At 45.0% G+C, this 19,948-nt stretch overlaps 1 protein-coding gene across 4 annotated transcripts in view; it reads left to right on the forward strand.

The window, feature by feature from the left end:
- Positions 1–19,948, forward strand: part of FGF12 (fibroblast growth factor 12) — a 424,008-nt gene that overhangs the window by 358,667 nt on the left and 45,393 nt on the right. The window lies entirely within an intron of this gene.

Consider the following 19,948-nt stretch of genomic DNA (forward strand, 5'->3'; position numbering starts at 1 on the left):
TTAAAAAAAAAAGGATTGAAGGGATAGAGGGGTACATACAGAAGACTACTACGCAGGTCCTAGACCTGATGGGCTGCCGCATGAACGGACTGCTGGGCATGATGGACCTCTGGTCTGACCCAGCAGAGACACTTCTTATGTTCTTATAGTGGGTTACAATATAGGATCATTGGTGAATTCAAGAGAAGTTGAGAAGGCGGATTACAAAAAGAGATATAAATGGTGGGATACAGTAGAAGATCATTGGTGAATTCAAGAGAAGTTGAGAAGGCGGATTACAAAAAGAGATATAAATGGTGGGATACAGTAGAAGATCATTGGTGAATTCAAGAGAAGTTGAGAAGGCGGATTACAAAAAGAGATATAAATGGTGGGATACAGTAGAAGATCATTGGTGAATTCAAGAGAAGTTGAGAAGGCGGATTACAAAAAGAGATATAAATGGTGGGATACAGTAGAAGATCAATGGTGAATTCAAGAGAAGTTGAGAAGGCGGATTACAAAAAGAGATATAAATGGTGGAAAACAGTAGAAGATCATTGGTGAATTCAAGAGAAGTTGAGAAGAACTGGTAGTATCTGTGGGGCGGGGTGAAGGCAGGAGGATGGAAGGTAATTGATATGTTAAGAGTGATTCAGTGATTTCTTGAAGAGTATCGTTTTTATTTCTTTTCGGAACATCTTGTATCCGAGGGTGGTTATCAGTAGGTTGGAGATTTGGTTATCCAGTTTTGCTGCTTGTGTTGCTAGGAGGCCATTGTATATTTTTTTCCGTTTAACCTCTTTGATTGGGGGGGTGTGAATGGGGTGTGTGTTTTTCTATGTCTGATTGAGGTGGTTTGGATGAGGCGGTTGTTCAGGTAGGTTGGGCTGTCTCCGTTTAAGGCTTTAAATAACATACAGTAGAATTTAAATAGTATTCTTTCTTGAATTGGTAGCCAGTGTGAGTCGATGTATGCTTCTGTAATATGGTCGTGTTTTCTCAATGAGTAAATGAGTCTCAGCGCTGTATTTTGGATTGTTCGTAGTTGCAGGGCAGGGGAGGTAGAGGACGTTGCAGTAATCCAGTAGGCCGAGTATAAGGGATTGAACTATGAGCTGGAATTGTGGTCTTTCGAAGAATTTTTGTACTTGTCTTAAATTTCTCATAACTGCGAAAGATTTCTGTATTGTTTTGTTTATTTGAGATGTATTTGCATTCAATGTTCCCACTGCATGCATGCATACATATTTAGGTTTGCCAGACATCTGGGAAAATACGGACATGTCCTCTTATTAAAGGACTGGCCGGGCTCCCAGGCTGCATCTGGAGGGCATCTGAGCATGCGCGGATGATGTCACACACATCCGCGCACGCTCCAGGCCCTCGAGACGTGGACAGAGCTTGTCGGGGAAGAAGAGAGAAGATTTGTGGGGAGTGGGGCTAGAGGCTTAACTGAGAGGGTCCGGGCCAGATCTGAAGGCAAGACTGGACGGGGCCGTAAGCGGAACAGGGCAGTGCCATATGTGTCTGGGTTTTGTGGCCCGAAAAATGGTAACCCTATACATATTCATTGTAGAAATCCTGAAAACCAGGCTGGGTTTTTGGACCTCAAGGACTGGATTTGAAGAGCCCTGCCATAGGTTAACCACATGCACTGTTCTGTAGAGCCACACTGTACTCGTTCCCTCTCTTGCAGAGAGGTAGCAGGGCTTTCACTCTCTATACCCTGTCAGTCTATCTGTTCCTGATGAATAGAGAACTGTGCATATGTTTGTAGAGGAAGGGGTGGAGGGAGATGTTCCTATACATCTCCCTCGGTATTCGCGGGGGATAGGGGCAGAGCCGGACTGCGAATGGAGAAAAATCGCGAATATCTTCTCGTCTGGCTCTGACCCACCCCCGCCTCCCTCCCTCCTTCCCCCCGGCATCCCAGCCATACCTGGTGGTCTAGCAGGCTTTCAGGGTAGGAGCGATCTTCCTACGCTCCTGCCCCGTGTAGATCGCCAATAGGAAATTACTGCCGTGAGTTCCCGTAGTCTCTCGAGAGTATGGCAGAAGCTCAAGGCAGCCATTTCCTATTGGCAATCTACACTGGGCAGGAGCGTAGGAAGATTGCTCCTGCCCCGAAAGCCTGCTAGACCACCAGGTAAGGCTGGGATGCTGGGGGGAAGGCGGAAGAGAGGCGGGAACATGATAAAATATGGGTTCCCCCCCCAAAAAAATCGCAAATTTGTGAAACCGCGAGTGTGGAAACCGCGAATGGGGAGGGGGAAGTGTACATGTTTTCACAAAGAGCCACAACGGTTTATCTTCTTTAACAACCAATAGCAGATCTGGACTCCATAGGGGAGTATGTTGCTAAAGCCTCAGCACCCTGAGGTTGTGGGTTCGAATCCCATGCTGCTCCTTGTGACCCTGGGCAAGTCACTTAATTAGGGTTGCCAGATTTTCCAATAGGAAAATCCGGACCCCCTAGGCCCGCCTAGTTCCGCCCACCCCGCCCTGTAAATACCCTAATCCTACCCCTAGCCACGCCCCCACCATCTCTGTGTCGGGCAGGGAGGAAGTCCGCGTGTGACATCATCGTGTGACATCCGCGCATGGCGCGGACTTCCACCCTGCACAATGCGATTTGAGGAGGCTTTCCAAAACCTGGACAAAGTGCCGAGTTTTGAAAAGCCATCCAGACCCCCGGACATGTCCTCAAAAGGAAGACAAATCCGGGGAAATCCGGACCTCTGGTAACCTGACCTCTGATAACCCTACACTTAATCCCTCATTGCCCCAGGTACATTAGGTAGAGTGTGAACCCACCAGGACAGACGGGGAAAAATGCTTGAGTACCTGAATATAAACCACTTAGCTTATAAGTGGTATCTAAATACTTGTGATGTGTTTCAAACTAGAGAATGAAACGGTGACAAAATTCATCACCGCTCCCGTCCCCGCGGATAACCGTGGGAAATAATCCCATGTCATTTTCTAGTGTCTATTTCAACCTCAGTCCTTCTACACCAGCATTCTTCAAAGCAAAGCTTGCGGGTCAGTGGTTGTGGCCATTCATACTCTGATTCTTATGGGAGCCAAGGATAATGAAGCCATTGTGACATCACTGATGTGATTGGCTCTTAGGCACTGGTGGAATGAGGCATTATGACATCACAATATCTGCTCTGGATACCAGAGACTGTCATTCTGTAGTGTCTGTTTCAACCTCGGTCCTTCTACACCAGCATTCTTCAAAGCAAAGCTTGCGGGTCAGTGGTTGTGGCCATTCATACTCTGATTCTTCCCTCTCTCCTTAAAGAATGACATGACGATGGTTTCCTGCGGTTATCCGCGGGACGGGGACGGTGATGAATTTTGTCACCGTGTCATTCTCTATTTCAAACCTCTGGCATATAAGAACATAAGAACATAAGAACATAAGAAGTGCCTCTGCTGGGTCAGACCAGAGGTCCATGGTGCCCAGCAGTCCGCTCGCGCGGCGGCCCATCAGGTCTAGGACCTGCGTAGTAGTCTTCTATCTGTACTCCTCTATCCCATCAAACCTTTTTTTTTTAATCCTACCTTATCTATATCCTTCTAACTGTACCCTTCTTCATCCTATATCTTCCCTATCTATATCCTTCAACAACTTCTTCTTTCAAGAATTTATCCAATTTCTCTTTGAAGCCCTGTAAAGTACTCTGTCCTATCACTCCCTCTGGAAGCGCATTCCAGGTATCCACCACCCTCTGAGTGAAGAAGTACTTCCTGGCATTGGTTCTAAACCTGTCCCCTTTTAGTTTCTCCGAGTGCCTCCTTGTTCTTGTAGTTCCCCGTAGGCTGAAGAATCTGTCCCTCTCCACATTCTCAATGCCCTTCATGATCTTATATGTCTCTATCATGTCTCCTCTGAGTCTCCGCTTCTCCAGGGAGAAGAGCCCCAGTTTCTCTAGCTTGTCTGCGTATGAAAGGTTTTCCATACCCTTTATCATACGTGTAGCTCTTCTCTGGACCCTCTCAAGTATCGCCATATCCTTCTTCAGGTACGGCGACCAGTACTGAACACAGTACTCCAGATGCGGTCGCATCATCGCTCGATACAGCGGCAGGATAACTTCCTTCGTTCTGGTCATAATACGTTTGTGTTAGTCATACAGTTATTGTCCTGCAGAAAGCCACTTGAGTTGATTGAAAGAAAGGATAGTGAACTATCTGGAATCTAGCAATTGCAGGACCGGAGGCAGCACCGTTTTGTCAGAGGAAAGCCATTTCTTTGATTGGATGAACAGAGAATTAGATCAAGGGCACACAGAGGCCGAGGTTGACTCGACTCTCGGCAAAGCTTTTGATGCTGTCCTGTCCTTCGTGAAGGCAGAAAAACAGAGCCGCTGGGGGTGGGTCCCGAGGTGGATTAAAAAGTGGATGAGTGATAGGAAGAAGAAAGCAGTAGACACACCGTTGGCGATGTGTCACAGGGAAGGGTCCTAGGGTTGGCTGTGTTCAGTGGCTTTGCGTGTGATACTGCTGAGGTTTTACAAAGGACAGTCTGACATTGTGAGATCAACATTCAGGTCTGCAAGAGAGTGGACCGTCCTGAGGGAGTCGACAGAGTAAGAAGTGACCTCAAGGGATGGTTGAGTGCTTGCTTCTTCATGTCTGAATAGGGGTTATGCAGTTGAGGTGCCGAAATTCGTTGGGGGTTTGGGGGAGGGGCAGTGAGTAGAAGAAACTTTGGGGTGATGGTGGCTTACGGTCTGCCGTTGATGGAATAGGGTGATAGGGCGTCACAAATCTCAAACGCCGATGCGCTTTGTCCACTGTTCCTGGAACTGTCGCACTTTATATTGCCCGTCATTTAATGCTCTACCCTACCAAGCCACTTTGACGCATTGTGGGATTCTGCCACTTCCTTCTCCCACTCTGCCATCCATTTCATCTTTCGTACTGTATCTGTCATACCATGTCTACCATGCCACAAATTCACGTGCTATATCCACTACACCAGTGTCGGCCGGCGGCACACTAAATCCAGTGCCCCAGCCGGAAGGCACCCGGAAGTGCGCGGAGGCCCATCTGGCCGCAACCCGCTTCGGCGGAGGGATCCGGGAGGTGCGTGGAGAGGAGGAGAGATGCCGGCCAAGAGGAGAGTCATCTGCGCCAGCTGATTTCCTACGGGACGTGCCTCTCGCCGCATGAGCCACGTCCTGTAGGCAGTGAGTCGGCAAGGACAATCCTCCTCCTCGCCAGTGTGTCGCAGCACACCTGAAATCTCAGGAGGCACAGTTTGCGATTCACTGCACTACGCAGTATCTGATATTCCATGTCTACCGCGCTAAGTTCTGTCATGTTAAGTGCCAAACTTGAAGTAGTCCTCAAAACTGCAACCACCCGTGCTCGCAGCCTGTATGAAAAGGGGGTCTGGGGAGGATTTCTCCTATCCAGCGTGCCTCCCTTTTTTCTGTGACCCCCCTCCCCCTAGCCTGCCTCCATTCCCCAACTCACTCCTACCCCCTCCCCTCCCCCTAGCCCACGTCGGCCCGTCCTCGGCTGTTTTGTCACCGCTGCCCGCCCCACGTGGTGTGTGTGTGTGTGGGGGGGGGTTAGGGTGCTCTACATTTCTTGATATTTACAAGGGGCTGTGGAAGTTGGTAACAGCACTTGACCCCCAGACAGAATCAGCTGCAATTCAGTCCATCTTGCTGGTCAACACACAAATCTATATAGATTATGTAAAATTCAGAATGCAGCAGTTCGCTTGATCTTTAATTTAAAGAAGTCCGATCGTGTCACTTTGAGGCCAGAGCATTATTTATATTTGGGACCCTTTGTCATAAATGGCACCAGGGTATCTATTTGATTAGTTTACTCTTTTCAATACGGATCGCCCACTACGAGTTACATCATTCTTTGTGTTTCCTTCTGTACGAGGCTGTCTCTACAAGAAGTTATTTCGACTATTTGCCTATCAGGCAGCTCGTTGGGACACTGAGCTTCGTAATTTGTTTTCCCTGTCACTTTCAGACATGCATTTTAGAAAATTACTAAAATCAACCTTATTCGTAAGATTTTTAGGAAACTAATTGTTGCAATGGTCACTTTGTAAGTCACTATGATTTTACAGTCTCTTAGGGCTCCTTTTACCAAGCTGCGTTAGGGCATTAACGTGCAGAATAGCGCACGCTACAGTGCCGCGCGCGCTAGACGCTAATGCCAGCATTGATCTGGCCTTATCTCTATCCGCGTAGCGCGGGGTTAGTGCACGCTAAAATCCTGCGTGCGCTAAAAACGCTAGCGCACTTTAGTAAAAGGAGCCCTTGGTTTTGTGATCTAGAAAATGAAATGTAATATAATGCCTTCCTGTCATTTATTTCAATTTTCTATACTGATCTTCCAGAGGAGCTCAGAACAGTTTACATTAATTTATTCAGGTATTCAAGCATTTTCCCTGTGTCCTGGTGGGCTCACAATCTATCTAATGTACCTGGGGCAATGGGGGGATTAAGTGACTTGCCCAGGGTCACAAGGAGCAGCGTGGGTCTGTAGCTTTACCCACTGCGCCACTCTAGAAATCAAAATGTAGTAAAAGTGAGCCAAGTTAAGGACAATCAAGCCATTGTGACATCACTGATGAGGTTGGCTCTTATTGGTGGAATGAGGCATTGTGACATCACAATATCAGCTCTGGTAACTTTTCACACTATTTATTTATTCAGTTTTCTCTACTCTTCTTCCAGGGGAGCTCAGACTGGTTTACATGAATTTATTCAGGTACGCAAGCATTTTTCCCTGTCTGTCCTGGTGGGCTCACAATCTATCTAATGTACCTGGGGCAAGGGGGGATTAAGTGACTTGCTCAGGGTCACAAGGAGCAGTGTGGGTTTGAACCCACAAGCTCAGGGGGCTGAGGCAGTAGCTTTAACCACTGTGCCCCTTTAATACTCTCCCCCTGTATCTTTATGGGAAGAGTCAGGGATCGCTTGCATGTCCCCTATACTTGCAACTAGAGAATGACACGGTGGCGGTTTACCCGCGGCCACCGCATTTTAGCCGCGGGTCACCCGCCGAAAACGGGGAAGAAAACTAGCAGTTGCTGCGGCGACGGGGACAAGGCCATTCACCGCCCACGGGGCGGTGAATGGTCTTGTCCCCCGCAGTGAGGCATGAAGGATCGCGCGGTCCCCGCAGCTCACACCCGCCCGCCCAATCGATTCCAGTGTCCAGCCAGCTCTCTCCCCTCTCCTCACCCCAGTCCGCAGATCCTCCTCCTCGGCGACCCGCACGCTACCAGAGAGCCGCGCACACCCGCCGCTGCTCAGCCTCGATCTTCTGCTCTGACGCAACCGGAAACAGGAAGTTGCCGCAGAGCAGAAGATCGAACACTGAGCAGCCGCGCGTGTGCGGCTCCCTGGGAAAGCGCGCAGGTTGCCGAAAAAGAAAACCCACAAACCAAGGTGAGGAGAAGGGAGAGAGCCGGCCAAACACCAGGATCGACCGGGCAGGCAGGTAGTGGCCGCGGGGACCGTGCGATCGCTAGTGTTCCCGGCTCAAATTGGAAGGAGGGAGTGAAAGGAAAAAGGCTTATATGGATGCAGCGGGGACGGTGACGGGGCGGTGAATGGGATGGCAGTGGCGGTGACGGGGCGGTGAAAGGGATGGCGGTGACGGTGACGGGGCGGTGAAGGGATCGGCGGTGACGGGGCGGTGCAGAGGATGGTGGGCCGGTGACGGGGCGGTGACGGGGACAGATTTTTTCCCCGTGTCATTCTCTACTTGCAACTTTAGAGAAAAAAATATCCCAGGAAATATGATGGAGAATTGGGGGCTGGGGAGGGGCAGAGTGAGAGCAATGCAGTGAAAGCACTGCAGAAAAATAAAGGAATCACTCTGAAATGTGGTTTGTCAGGTCATTTCGGTGACTGAAATTGAATTTTTGTATTTGTAGATTTATCATTCAGATAATTCAGTAAAGTACAAGACAGAGAATAAGCAACTTGTAGGCTAAGCCCTATTAGAAACAGTGTCTCAAAAGCTCTATAAATCTTATGAAACGTAATGTTTACTTCTCTTTTATGAAGTACAAATGAAATCTCCCCAAGGGCCTTGGTTAGATAACGTATGACCTTGGGAAATCCATAAATGGCACTGGCAAGGATGTTCTGCGTCTGTGTCTGTTAACACCGGCTAAGTATATTTGTCTGGCACATACAACCCTGGACTGGTCTCTCCATGCAAGAGGCAAAGCAAAACCTGCCATGAAAGACAACATTAAACTAGACTCGTTTTTCTGAAGTGGGCTTTGAAAATTGTAAGGCTGTTTAGAGCGATTGTGTTTGAGATTTTTTTTTTTAAATGAGTAATTTTTCAATTTCTACTTTGTATTTCTTATTTTTTTTCACTATTTTCTACTCTTTAATGTTGACAGGGCTGCATTTTGATTAACATTTGAAATTGCGATTAATTGCGCAATTGTGTGTGGGGGGGGGGGGTTTCCCCGTTGTAGCTCCTTCTGACTGAGTAATGGAGGGTTAAGTGCTCAAAGTCACAAGGAGCTACAGTGGGTGGAAAAATGAATAAATAACGTATCTTTAATCACGATTAAAATTTTAATTGAAATGCAGCCCTACATGAAATCAATTCTGAAATCCAGCATTGTCATATAAGAGAAAGCTGTTCCTCGCTGGTACTAGCAGATATTTGTGAAACATGCAGAGCAGGACAGTAGGTCACCGCTAAGGACTAATGCTGCCTGATTCAGGGGAAAAAAAATTTAAATTCAATTTGGTTTGGCCTATTGAATTGATTTTTCAATTCGATTCACTTTTCCTGCTCAATCGGGCGTTTTGGTTTTTTTTCAAATGGCCTGGTGGGTTTATTTTTATAGCCTCTTCACCCTCCACATTCCCCTTTGCCCTCTTCAACCCCACGCCGACTTTTCCTCTCTCTGTTAGATCCCAGCTCACGCTCGCTGTCTAAAAGCAGGATACACACTTCAAATCTGGCATATTGTAATCCCCAAAAGAAAATCAAATTATTTTTCCTACCTTTTGTTGTCTGGTCATTTTATTATTCAAATCATGTTGGTCCCAGGCTCTGGTTTCTGTTTGTCTTCTTTCAACTCGCTTACCAGGGTCTCCTGTCTATTTGACGTTTTCTTCTTTCTCCATTCTCACCATCCATCTTCCATCTCTGTACCTTCCCTTCCACTGCCATATCCAACATTTCTGTTTCTTTTCTACTGTCTAATATCACTCTCTCTCTCTGCCTTGTTCCCTGAGTCAAACCTCTCTATTCCCCTCCATGCAGCATCTCTCCATTCCTCCCCTCCATTATCATATGCAACATTTCTTTCTCTCTCTCCCCATACACCATCTCTCTCTGCCCTCTACCCTATGTCCAACATTATTTTCTCTCTTCTCCATGCATGTTTCCCTCCCCTCCACCATATGCAAGATTTCTCCCTCTCACCCCTTTCTACCTCCTTGTTGCACCTCTCCCTTCATCTCCTCCACCCCATCTCCAACAGTTCTTCCTTTCTCCTCTCTCCCCCCAGGTGCATCAGCTTTCCTTCCCTCCCTCCCATCCCCCCTGTGCGGTAGTTTTCCATCCCTCCCAACCCCTGAGTAGCAGCCTTCCATCCCTCTCAGCCTCCTAAGTAACTCTTCACTCACCTTTTGGGCCTCCCAAAGCAGCAGCAGTGAACAGGCTGCTCGCAGCCTGCCTACCAGGGCTTTCCTTCTCCTGTCACTGAGCGATTGAGTCGGGGAGTGAATCTATCACTGTTTCAAAATCGGCCAGAGAATCGGCCAACAGAGATTGAATCTGGCCTAAGGTTGTACAATACTGTCAGCTGTGCGCATAACTGAGGGAAGTGCTCATGAGCAAAGTTAAGCACTAAAATTCAGACTTATGTTAGTATTCTATAACGGGAGGCTGCCAACTGGATCCAGATCCACAAGATAGATTTTATCCATTCCTGGGTTTACCCCAGTGCATACTGGGACTTGTAGTATTGCTTTTCATAGCAAATGCAATAGGGAAATAGAATGACAAATCCCTGCATGCAACAGGACTGGATCAACTCTGCCCTGCAAATCTGGATCCTGAGGCAACTTTACTATAATGGCAATTTATTTATTTAAAAATTTCTTATATACCGCAAATCTACAAATCGAAGCAGTTTATAAGATACACCCGTGTGGTTCCATAGTGTTGTCTGTGCAATAAAGTTGCTACTTTCGATTGCTTTGCCTTTTAAGGTCATCTGACCACGGCGTTTGTCAGCTGTTTTAAAAACGCCGCAGCTATTTTAAGCTTTCCTCTGAGATCTTCTACAAGCTGTGATATATACTGGGTGAGTCTATTGACTGACGGTTTGGATCTTAAAATTTAGTTATATAGTGATTTAAATATAATTTTAGTGTAATTCCGTTTGCACTAATCCTTTTGCATATTTACAGGGGGAGTGCGCCTTGAAACAGCCTACCCGGCGAAACGTGATCGTATCGGCGGCATTATCTTCCCTCCCCGACGCAACTAAAAGCCAAGTCATTGATACAAAAAAATTGGGGGGATAGTTTTAACTCTAATTTATACTTTACTGTGGAAATGGCAATATTTTGTAGACACTTTATCAACACTTTACTGCACTTTGAAAAGATAAACCGGACAAAAAAACTAGTGAAGAGAAATGGTGGAAATCCACTCACTACCTACTCTGGTCCAATGAGTGTCACCTCTGAAGTTCCAAGATAACCTTTGAACGTATTTACCTTTATTAGAACTCTATTTTATAAGCTGAATCTTCTCAGACCATGGAAAATCTCGTTTGTTCCAGGCCTTTGTTGAAAATTCATATCCTGTGCTGGATTCAGCTCCATTGTCATATCTGCTTAATCTTGTTTGCAGTACAGTTTTTTTCTGAACAAGCTCTTCCTGTCTCTCCAGAAGTTCCAGAATCCAAAATTTTACTGCCTCTAATTCACTGTTAATGGACTTCAATTGCTCTTCTAGTACCGACAGGCCTTCCATCCTCACCAGGATGTCCTCTTTATAGAGTCTGTACTTTCAAAACTACCGACTCCACTCTCTTGCCATCCAGTCTCTTACCGTCGCGTTTAGGGGTCAGAGGAACAGATGGTCGGTCAAAGGCTTCTCAGGAATTTGTCAAGGACCTTATCGGTGTAAGGAGAGAGAAGATATGCAAGCAAGCTAAATCTCTTATTTGTTCTGCTTGTCTGGACTGAATAGATTGTAAGCGATGTCAAGCAAGGACGGTCTCTTAATCTGTTTGCGTACAATCCTGAGTACTGCTAATAGCACAGTCGAGATGGCAAGTACCAGGTAGTATATGAACCTATATCGACTCATTAGTCATTTCAGCAGGAGCAAAATTCTGCAGGAAAACGTTTCCCACTGCTCTGACACAGTATTATATAGACAATTATTTATTATTATTATTATTTTTTTTTTTTTGCAAAACTCAATCCCTGAAGGAGGTGTAGTTAGAAGCTTTTGGGGGGATAATAGTCACAGCATCCCACAACCTTCATCACATAAAAAAGATCTATGATACTCATCAGAATATAAGAATAGCCTTACAGGGTCAGACCAATGGTCCATCTATCTAAGTTGCCCATTCTCACAGTGGCCAATCCAGATCCCTAGTACCTGGCTAAAACCCAAGGAGTAGCAACATTCCATTATCTCAGAGTAAGCAAGATTCTAGAACCCCAAAGAGTGCAACATTCCATGCAGAATCCACCAAAAGTAGCAAGATTCCGGAAGCCCAAAGAGTGCAACAATCCATGCGGAATCCCCAAAGAGTAGCAACATTCTATTATCTCAGAGTAAGCAAGATTCCGGAATCCCAAAGAGTAACAAGATTCTAGAATCCCAAAGAGTAGCAACATTCTATTATCTCAGAGTAAGCAAGATTCCGGAATCCCAAAGAGTAACAAGATTCTAGAATCCCAAAGAGTAGCAACATTCCATTATCTCAGAGTAAGCAAGATTCTAGAACCCCAAAGAGTGCAACATTCCATGCAGAATCCCCCAAAAGTAGCAAGATTCCGGAAGCCCAAAGAGTGCAACAATCCATGCGGAATCCCCAAAGAGTAACAAGATTCTAGAATCCCAAAGAGTAGCAACATTCTATTATCTCAGAGTAAGCAAGATTCCGGAATCCCAAAGAGTAACAAGATTCTAGAATCCCAAAGAGTAGCAACATTCCATTATCTCAGAGTAAGCAAGATTCCGGAACCCTAAAGAGTGCAACATTCCATGCGGGATCCCCAAAGAGTAGCAACATTCCATTATCTCAGAGTAAGCAAGATTCCGGAACCCCAAAGAGTGCAACATTCCATGCGGTATCCCCCAAAAGTAGCAAGATTCTGGAAGCCCAAAGAGTGCAACATTCCATGCGGAATCCCCAAAGAGTAGTAACATTCCATTATCTCAGAGTAAGCAAGATTCTGGAAACCCAAAGAGTGCAACATTCCATGCGGAATCCCCAAAGAGTAGCAACATTCCATGCTACCGATCCAGGGCAAGCAGTGGCTTCCCCCATGTCTGTCTCAATAACAGACTATGGACTTTTCTTCCAGGAAATTATCCAAACTTCTCTTAAAACCAGCTACGCTATCCACTCTTACCATTTGCATGTCATTTTAATTGGTCATTTACATGAGAAAAATAAAGTATGCAAAAGGCTCATTTCCTTGAGAAAATCTATGAGCTTACGGGATGGCATCTGTGCATGTTATGTGACATGGAGAAATGTTCAGTCCCCAGTGACTTGTGTCCCGTCCTTTAAGAAGATGAGCTATCCTGACATTCCTTGCAGAACAAATTCACGCTATCTTCGTGTTGGGTCTATGCAATTATAAATGGCCTCCCTTATGCGATGCTCCTGAATGGTTGCAGGCTCCAGACATCGCAGTAATAACTCACGGCTGCTGTTTCAGCTGAAACCATTTTAACTTGGAAAAGATTGGAAGTCCATGATGAAGTCCTTCTCTTTTAAAGTCTGGGATCATGGCGACGCATTTAAGAGGATGCTTTGAGGCAACGGCTTAAAATGAAATAATGAGTGATTAACTTGGATGCGTTGCACACTGACACGATTTTAAAAATGCAGCAATCACTCAACGATAGCATTGTTCATAGGGAATCTTCCTGACAGTTCAGGTTTGGATGTACCTTTAATTACGCAAAATTACATATGCAGTTTGCGTGTTTGATGTGAAATAACCAAAGGCAAATATGACATCCCTAGGGTGAGATGGATTGATTTCCCCCAAGACATAGGTAAATTGAATTTGATGAGGCCCTGCTGCAGCTTCTACAGAAAAAACATATGAAGGGGGTACAGAAAGTGGTTAAATATGGATTTATTTATCACCTTTTTGAAGCTTTGACTTTTTTTACATACTGTAATTTATTTTTTTATTTGATTATTTTGCAGTTATGTGTGCGTTTTTTTTTTTTTTTTTTGGGGGGGGGGGTTTCTTGCCTTTCTGTTTTATTTTTTATTTGATATTGTTTATATATACAGGGTGCCCACAAAAACACTCCTTGATTTTAAATAGTTACAAAACCAAAATTTATTGGAATACTTTCACCTTTGAGGCTACACTTTCATCAACTCATAAAGTTTCATATGGTATCTGATGATTACATACACTCGATGGGCGCCCCACCTGTTACTCGGCAAACGTCAATGCGATAATCAAGCTCGGACCAGACTCTCTGACGCATATCCGGCGCGATCGCGTTTATAGCTTCAGTGATGCGTTCCTGCAGGTAGTGGAGGTACGTACCCCCAAAGGAAAACATCGCAAACAGTAATGCCCAGTGATCTCAGGGGCCGCTTTAGGAAAACCTGGTCATTTTGTCACGCTGTATTGTCTGACGGTTGTCACTTCTGCGCCAATTGCAGCTTCTAAGAGTGAAAGTGCAAGCGATTGTGTAAGATCTGGCTAACCGTGCTTTGTGGGACTTGTATTTGTTGTCATCTTATTTATAAACATATTCCAATAAGTTTTGATTTTGGAACCATTTAAAATCAAGGCGTGTTTTTGTGGGCACCCTGTGTATGTCATAGTCTTTCTTTCTCAAGCGCGTTCGTTGAGGTTGTAAGCCCATTTGGGACAGAGAGGGAAGTTTAATGTGCCTTTAATACAATATACAGTGGTGCCTCACACAACGAACTTAATTCGTTCCAGGAGCAAGTTTGTTATGCGAAAAGTTCGTTATGTGAAACGCGTTTTCCCATAACAATACATGTAAAAAAAAATAATTCGTTCTGTAGCATAAAATATGCTAAGATGACATAAAAAAATATAAATTTATCTTGTTGGAGCTGTTAGCATGATATAGAGGGGATATATGTGAAGGGGAGGGGAGACAGGGGTTTTGTTGATCCTTGCTGTGTATTATAATCATCCCCCACATACTCCCCAGTACCTTTTTTAATTCCTCCCATCTTTCCCAGCCAGTGGCGTACAGGCCAGAAGCGCAGAGATCAGGAGCAATTCCTCTGCACGCCTGTGTGGGCCCATGCCGATCTCCGAATGGCTGCAGTTAGTTCTTGTGAGTCCCGCGAGAGCTGACTGCAGCCATTCAGAGATCAGCGCAGGCCCAGGCGGCGGGGGGAGGTTTAAAAATATGCGGTGGCAGCGGGGGGAGGTTTAAAATATGTAGCGCCACTGCACAGGGAGCCAGGCGGAGAGAGGGCAGTTAAGCGATGCAGCTCGGGCGACTTCGTTGTGTGAAACGAAGTCCGTTGTACGAATCAAGACAAGAAGTTCGTTGTGCGCAGCGTTCGCTGTGCGAGGCGGCCGTTATGCGAGGCACCACTGTATATGAATTGTAACCCGCACAGAACTGTGGATGCTGCTATAAATTTTTAAAATAAATAACCCCCCTTGTACAAAACCGCGATAGCAGCTTTTAGCGCTGGCCGGCATACTGAACGCTCTGTGTTTCTCCCGACGCTCATAGGAACTCTTACGTCTTTAACTCACAGGGCTCCTTTTAACAAAGGTGCATTAGGGCCTTAACGCGCAGAATAGAGCGTACTAAAATGCCGCGCATGGTAGCCATTACCGCCTCCTCTTGAGCAGGCGGTAGTTTTTTGGCTAGCGCGCGCTAAAAACACTAGTGCACCTTTGTAAATGGAGCCCACAGTCAATTGAAACATTTATTAAAATGTATCAAGTTTTTACAATGTTTTTCAATCATTTACACGTATGCAGCGACTAGGCGTTGGGTTCTCCTAGAAGGGTTTTTGTTTTTTTTTTTCTGGGAGGGCTACACTCTTCTGAGCATATGTGAGATTGAAAAATCTTTTTGGCTTAACTAACAGTATTGTGAAAAGTTGGAGCACATGGCCTGAAGTGTACTTTTTTGGGGATATGGGAGTTGTATACTGCCTTTTTGTGGTTACGCGTTCAAAGTGGTTTACATATATACAGGTACTTATTTTGTGCCCGGGGCAATGGATTAAGCGACTTGTTCAGGGTCACAAGGGGTAGTGCTGGGATTTGATGCCACAACCTCTGGATGTAGGACCTAATTTGAGGTTGAGGGGTGGTAGATTCAGGGGCAATGTTAGGAAATTCTACTTTATGGAGAGGGTGGTGGATGCCTGGAATACGCTCCCAAGAGAGGTGGTGGAGAGGAAAACGATGACGGAGTTCAAAGAAGCGTGGGATGAACACAGAGGGTCTAGAATCAGAAAATAATATTAAATTTTGAACTAAGGCCAGTACTGGGCTGACTTGCACGGTCTGTGTCTGTATATGGCTGTTTGGGGGGAGGATGGGCTGGAGAGGGCTTCAATGGCTGGGAGGGTGTAGATGGGCTGGAGTAGGTTTTGACGGAGATTTCGGAAGTTGGAACCTAAGAACAGTACCGAGCAGAGCTTTGGATTCTTGCCCAGAAATTGGTAAGAAGAAAAAAAATATTTTTTTTAAATTGAATCAGGTTGGGCAGACTGGATGGACCATTCGGGTCTTTATCTGCTGTCATCTACTATGTTACTATGTTAACCTCTTCAAAATCATTCCAAGATCTGTCAGCTGGTATTTCCATTGGTGGTTTTCTTGTAGTGGGTGTAGCTGAACTGGTGGGGGGGGTAGCTGGTCTCGTGTGACCTTGTTTGTGTTGGTAAGGTTATTTAATATTGAGAACAGTTTGTTGATTTTAACATAAGCAGCATAAAATGTTTTAGTCTTTTGGGATTGTGCCAGGAACTTGTGACCTGGGTTGGTCACTGTTGGAAACAGGATCCTGGGCTTGATGGACCTTCAGTCTGTCTCAATATGGCAGGTCTTATGTTCTTATGTGGGCCAAGTATAGGGCAATCAAGCCATTGTGACATCACTGATGAGGTTGGCTCTTAGGCATTGGTGGAATGAGGCATTATGACATCACAGTCTGAGAGCTACTCTTTGGGCTTCTGCCAGGTACTTGTGACCTGGGTTGGCCGTTCTTGGAAACAGGATACCGGGCTTCATGGATCTTTGGTCTGGCCCAGTATGAAAACTTTTATGTTCTTATGTACATTCTTCTGTGATGACCTAAGAGTTCTAAAGGTAGCATAGGGAATTAATAAACGTGGTAAGAATAATGGTAATCCAGAGTAACAAATAAGTGCCTCTTTGAACTTCTTACATAGGCATCTTGTATAAAATCAGTCCCTATAAAGGTCATTTCACAAAAGCAAAGAATGTTTGCCATTTTTGTATAACTGTTAGGGGTCAGAGTAAGGTGCAAGATTGACCATTACTGTGACAAATGTGTCCTGTGGACGAAGGAAGGGTGTCATTAGAGATCAAGTAATGTGCACCAACAAACTCCCTTTTCTCCCTGCCCCAAGGAAGTGGTAAAGTTAAAATGACCATCTATTCATGGTTCAGAAGTTTAATGAAGGCAAAATCTTCTGGGCTTAAGAGAGACACAGCTTGGATGTTGGATTTATGATCCAATTTCATGAAATACAAGGTGAGCTTCTTTCACTGTCACATTTCCGGTGGAATCTGGGTCACGGAGTTCCAGTGATTGATGGGCTTGTTAACTCTCCTGACGCGGGATAGGCTGAAGTATTCAATTAATCATGATTTTTGAAGTCAAAATAATAAAGAGGACCCTGATTTCTTAAGAAATAATAACATGTTTGTACTTCATTAATATGTTTTGTTTTTTGTATATACTCTTTTGAAAAGTGTTAGAATTTCAAGTTGAAACTTCCTGGATTTCTACAGCTAGAGAAAGAATTTTCAGCTTTATTATGTGGCCATTTTCAGGATTTTGGACTGGATGCACTAAACAGAGTGACTCGATCACTGTTGGCCATTTCTCTGGCCGATTCTCCAGCAGCAATCGATGCACTATCAAGTTTGCATACTAATGATTTTCATGGAGATGCAAATCATTTGCATGCAAACGCAACCAATCAATTGCTCAGTGAGTGATTGACACATGCGCAGAGCCCTAACAGCAGTGATAGGGGAAGCAGCCTCCTGTCGCTGCTGTTACGGCTTCTGGTTTGTGTTTTTTAAAATGGCACAGATGTTGTGCGCAATCTGTCCCATTAAAAAAAAGAAAAAAAGCCACCCTCGCACCATACCTGTGCCGGCACTCCCGAGCCACCACCGCCGCCACAAACCCCCCCCCCCCAAAATGGCAGGAGAGATGCCCACTCCCTCCTGCCTTCGTGACTGAGCCCCTACCTCCCATGTCAAAATGGCAGGAGGGATGCCCACTCCTTCCTGCCATCCCAACTCACCCCCCCAAGCAAAATGGCAGGAGGGATGCCCACTCCTTCCTGCCATCCAAACTCATCCCCCCCCCAAGCAAAATGGCAGGAGGGATGCCCACTCCTTCCTGCCATCCCAACTCACCCCCCCCCAAGCAAAATGGCAGGAGGGATGCCCACTCCTTCCTGCCATCCCAACTCACCCCCCCAAGCAAAATGGCCCTCTTGTGGCCGAGGGTCCCTTGAGAAAGAAAATATCATCTTCCACTTCGACACGTCCCGTGAGGTACTTAAATGTTTCGATCATGTCTCCCCTCTTCCTACGTTCCTCAAGAGTGTAGAGCTGCAATTTGTTCAGTCTCTCTTCGTACGAGAGACCCTTGAGCCCCGAGATCATCCTGGTGGCCGTCCGTTGAACCGATTCAATTTTGCGCACATCTTTACTGTAATGTGGCCTCCAGAATTGCACACAGTACTCCAGATGAGGTCTCACCATGGCCCTGTACAACGGCATTATGACTTCAGGCTTTCGGCTGACAAAACTTCTATTGATACAACCCAATATCTGCCTTGCCTTAGATGAAGCCTTCTCCACTTGATTGGCAGTTTTCATGTCTGCACTGATGATTACTCCTAAATCTCGTTCTGCTGAAGTCGTAGTTAAAGTTTCTCCGTTCAAGAAGTACGTCCTGCATGGATTTCCGCTTCCGAGGTGCATGACCTTATATTTCTTAGCATTGAAGCCTAGTTGCCAGGTTGAGGACCAACTTTCCAATGTAAGCAGGTCCTGCGCCATATAATTCTGTAAACTGCATTCACTTACTATATTACATAGTTTGGCATCATCAGCGAATAGTGTTATTTTACCTTGAAGCCCTTGAGTCAGATCCCCTATGAATATGTTGAAAAGGAGTGGACCCAGGACCGAGCCCTGCGGCACTCCACTGGTCACCTCCGATGTAGAGCCTGTAATTTAACAAGACATTTGCATGGAAATTTTAGGTAAAATGATGCCTCAAGAGCTAACACTCTGAATTTTGTTAATTCTGGTTGTCTCTTTGTAACCTGTAAATTCAATAAAATTTAATAAAAGTTTTTTGAACTAAAAAAACAACAACTCTTGTTCTTAACTTCAAAAATTCTTTCCTTCTTAATTGTGTAGCTCTTGAAACATCAGGAAAAATTCTAACCAAATCTCCACAAAATTTTGTCAACCTACTCTTCTTCTCATATTCATTGCTCAGGTCCTTTTAGGAAAAACCCATTTCTTTAGGCAGTTCTTAAATCCCTTCCTAATGTTTTCCCCTTTCTATGTGCTTTACTTGATAAATTGTAGTTCTCCCTTTTTTTCTCTCACCCTCAAGTATGTCTAGGTGTGTATCTGTCATTTAAAGGTCCTAAATGTATATTTTATATTGTAAATCACTTAGAAATTTGTTTATATAAGCGATTTATCAAATTTTAAATAAAACTTGAAAATTTGATGGGTGTGAGTAAAATAATTGTTAGCTTTAAGTTATTGAGATGTAATGATGAACGTTCGATTTCATGGTAACTGCTTAGAGGCGATATGCAAATTTTAAAAATAATAAATAAGCTCTCTGGGCAGGGAAATACATGCACAAAGAAGAGCAACTATATCTCAGGTGCAAATGTACTGTGTGATTGCGCACTTTCTGTTCATCTCATTTCTAGAGAGCTCGTTTTCTGCAGAACGAGTCCCAACGGACTGAATTTTCTAATCAAGTTCTTGCATGCAGACTGATTTGTGGTCCCCATGCGTCATCCACTGCTGCGCGTGGATGTGAGTGGCAAACTAATCCTCCTGAGTTTCAACACATTCATTAGACCAGATAGCTCTCTTGCGTGACACATGAGATGCAGTTAAGGACTTTCTTCTGGACAGATTTTGGACCATAAGGAATTTTGGGACAGGGAATAGAAATACAGATGACTATGTGACACCTGGCAGAGATTCAACTCAATACTTATGCTGTCATTTCTGTACTGATTTTTTTTTCTTTGCTGCTAGCTTAGATGCAAAAGAACATAGGGTCCAATTTAGCTTGCAACACATGCAGCTAAATTGGACCCCTCCATCACCAACCTACTGACAGCATCAACTGACCTCAAGGCTTTCCGCAAAGAAACCAAGACCCTACTATTCAAGAAATTCACCCAAACGTCCTAATCCCTTCCTTTCCCCCTCTCTCCCCCTCT

The sequence above is a fragment of the Geotrypetes seraphini genome, chromosome 9 (genome assembly GCF_902459505.1).
Source record: "Geotrypetes seraphini chromosome 9, aGeoSer1.1, whole genome shotgun sequence".
Taxonomy (NCBI): domain Eukaryota; kingdom Metazoa; phylum Chordata; class Amphibia; order Gymnophiona; family Dermophiidae; genus Geotrypetes; species Geotrypetes seraphini.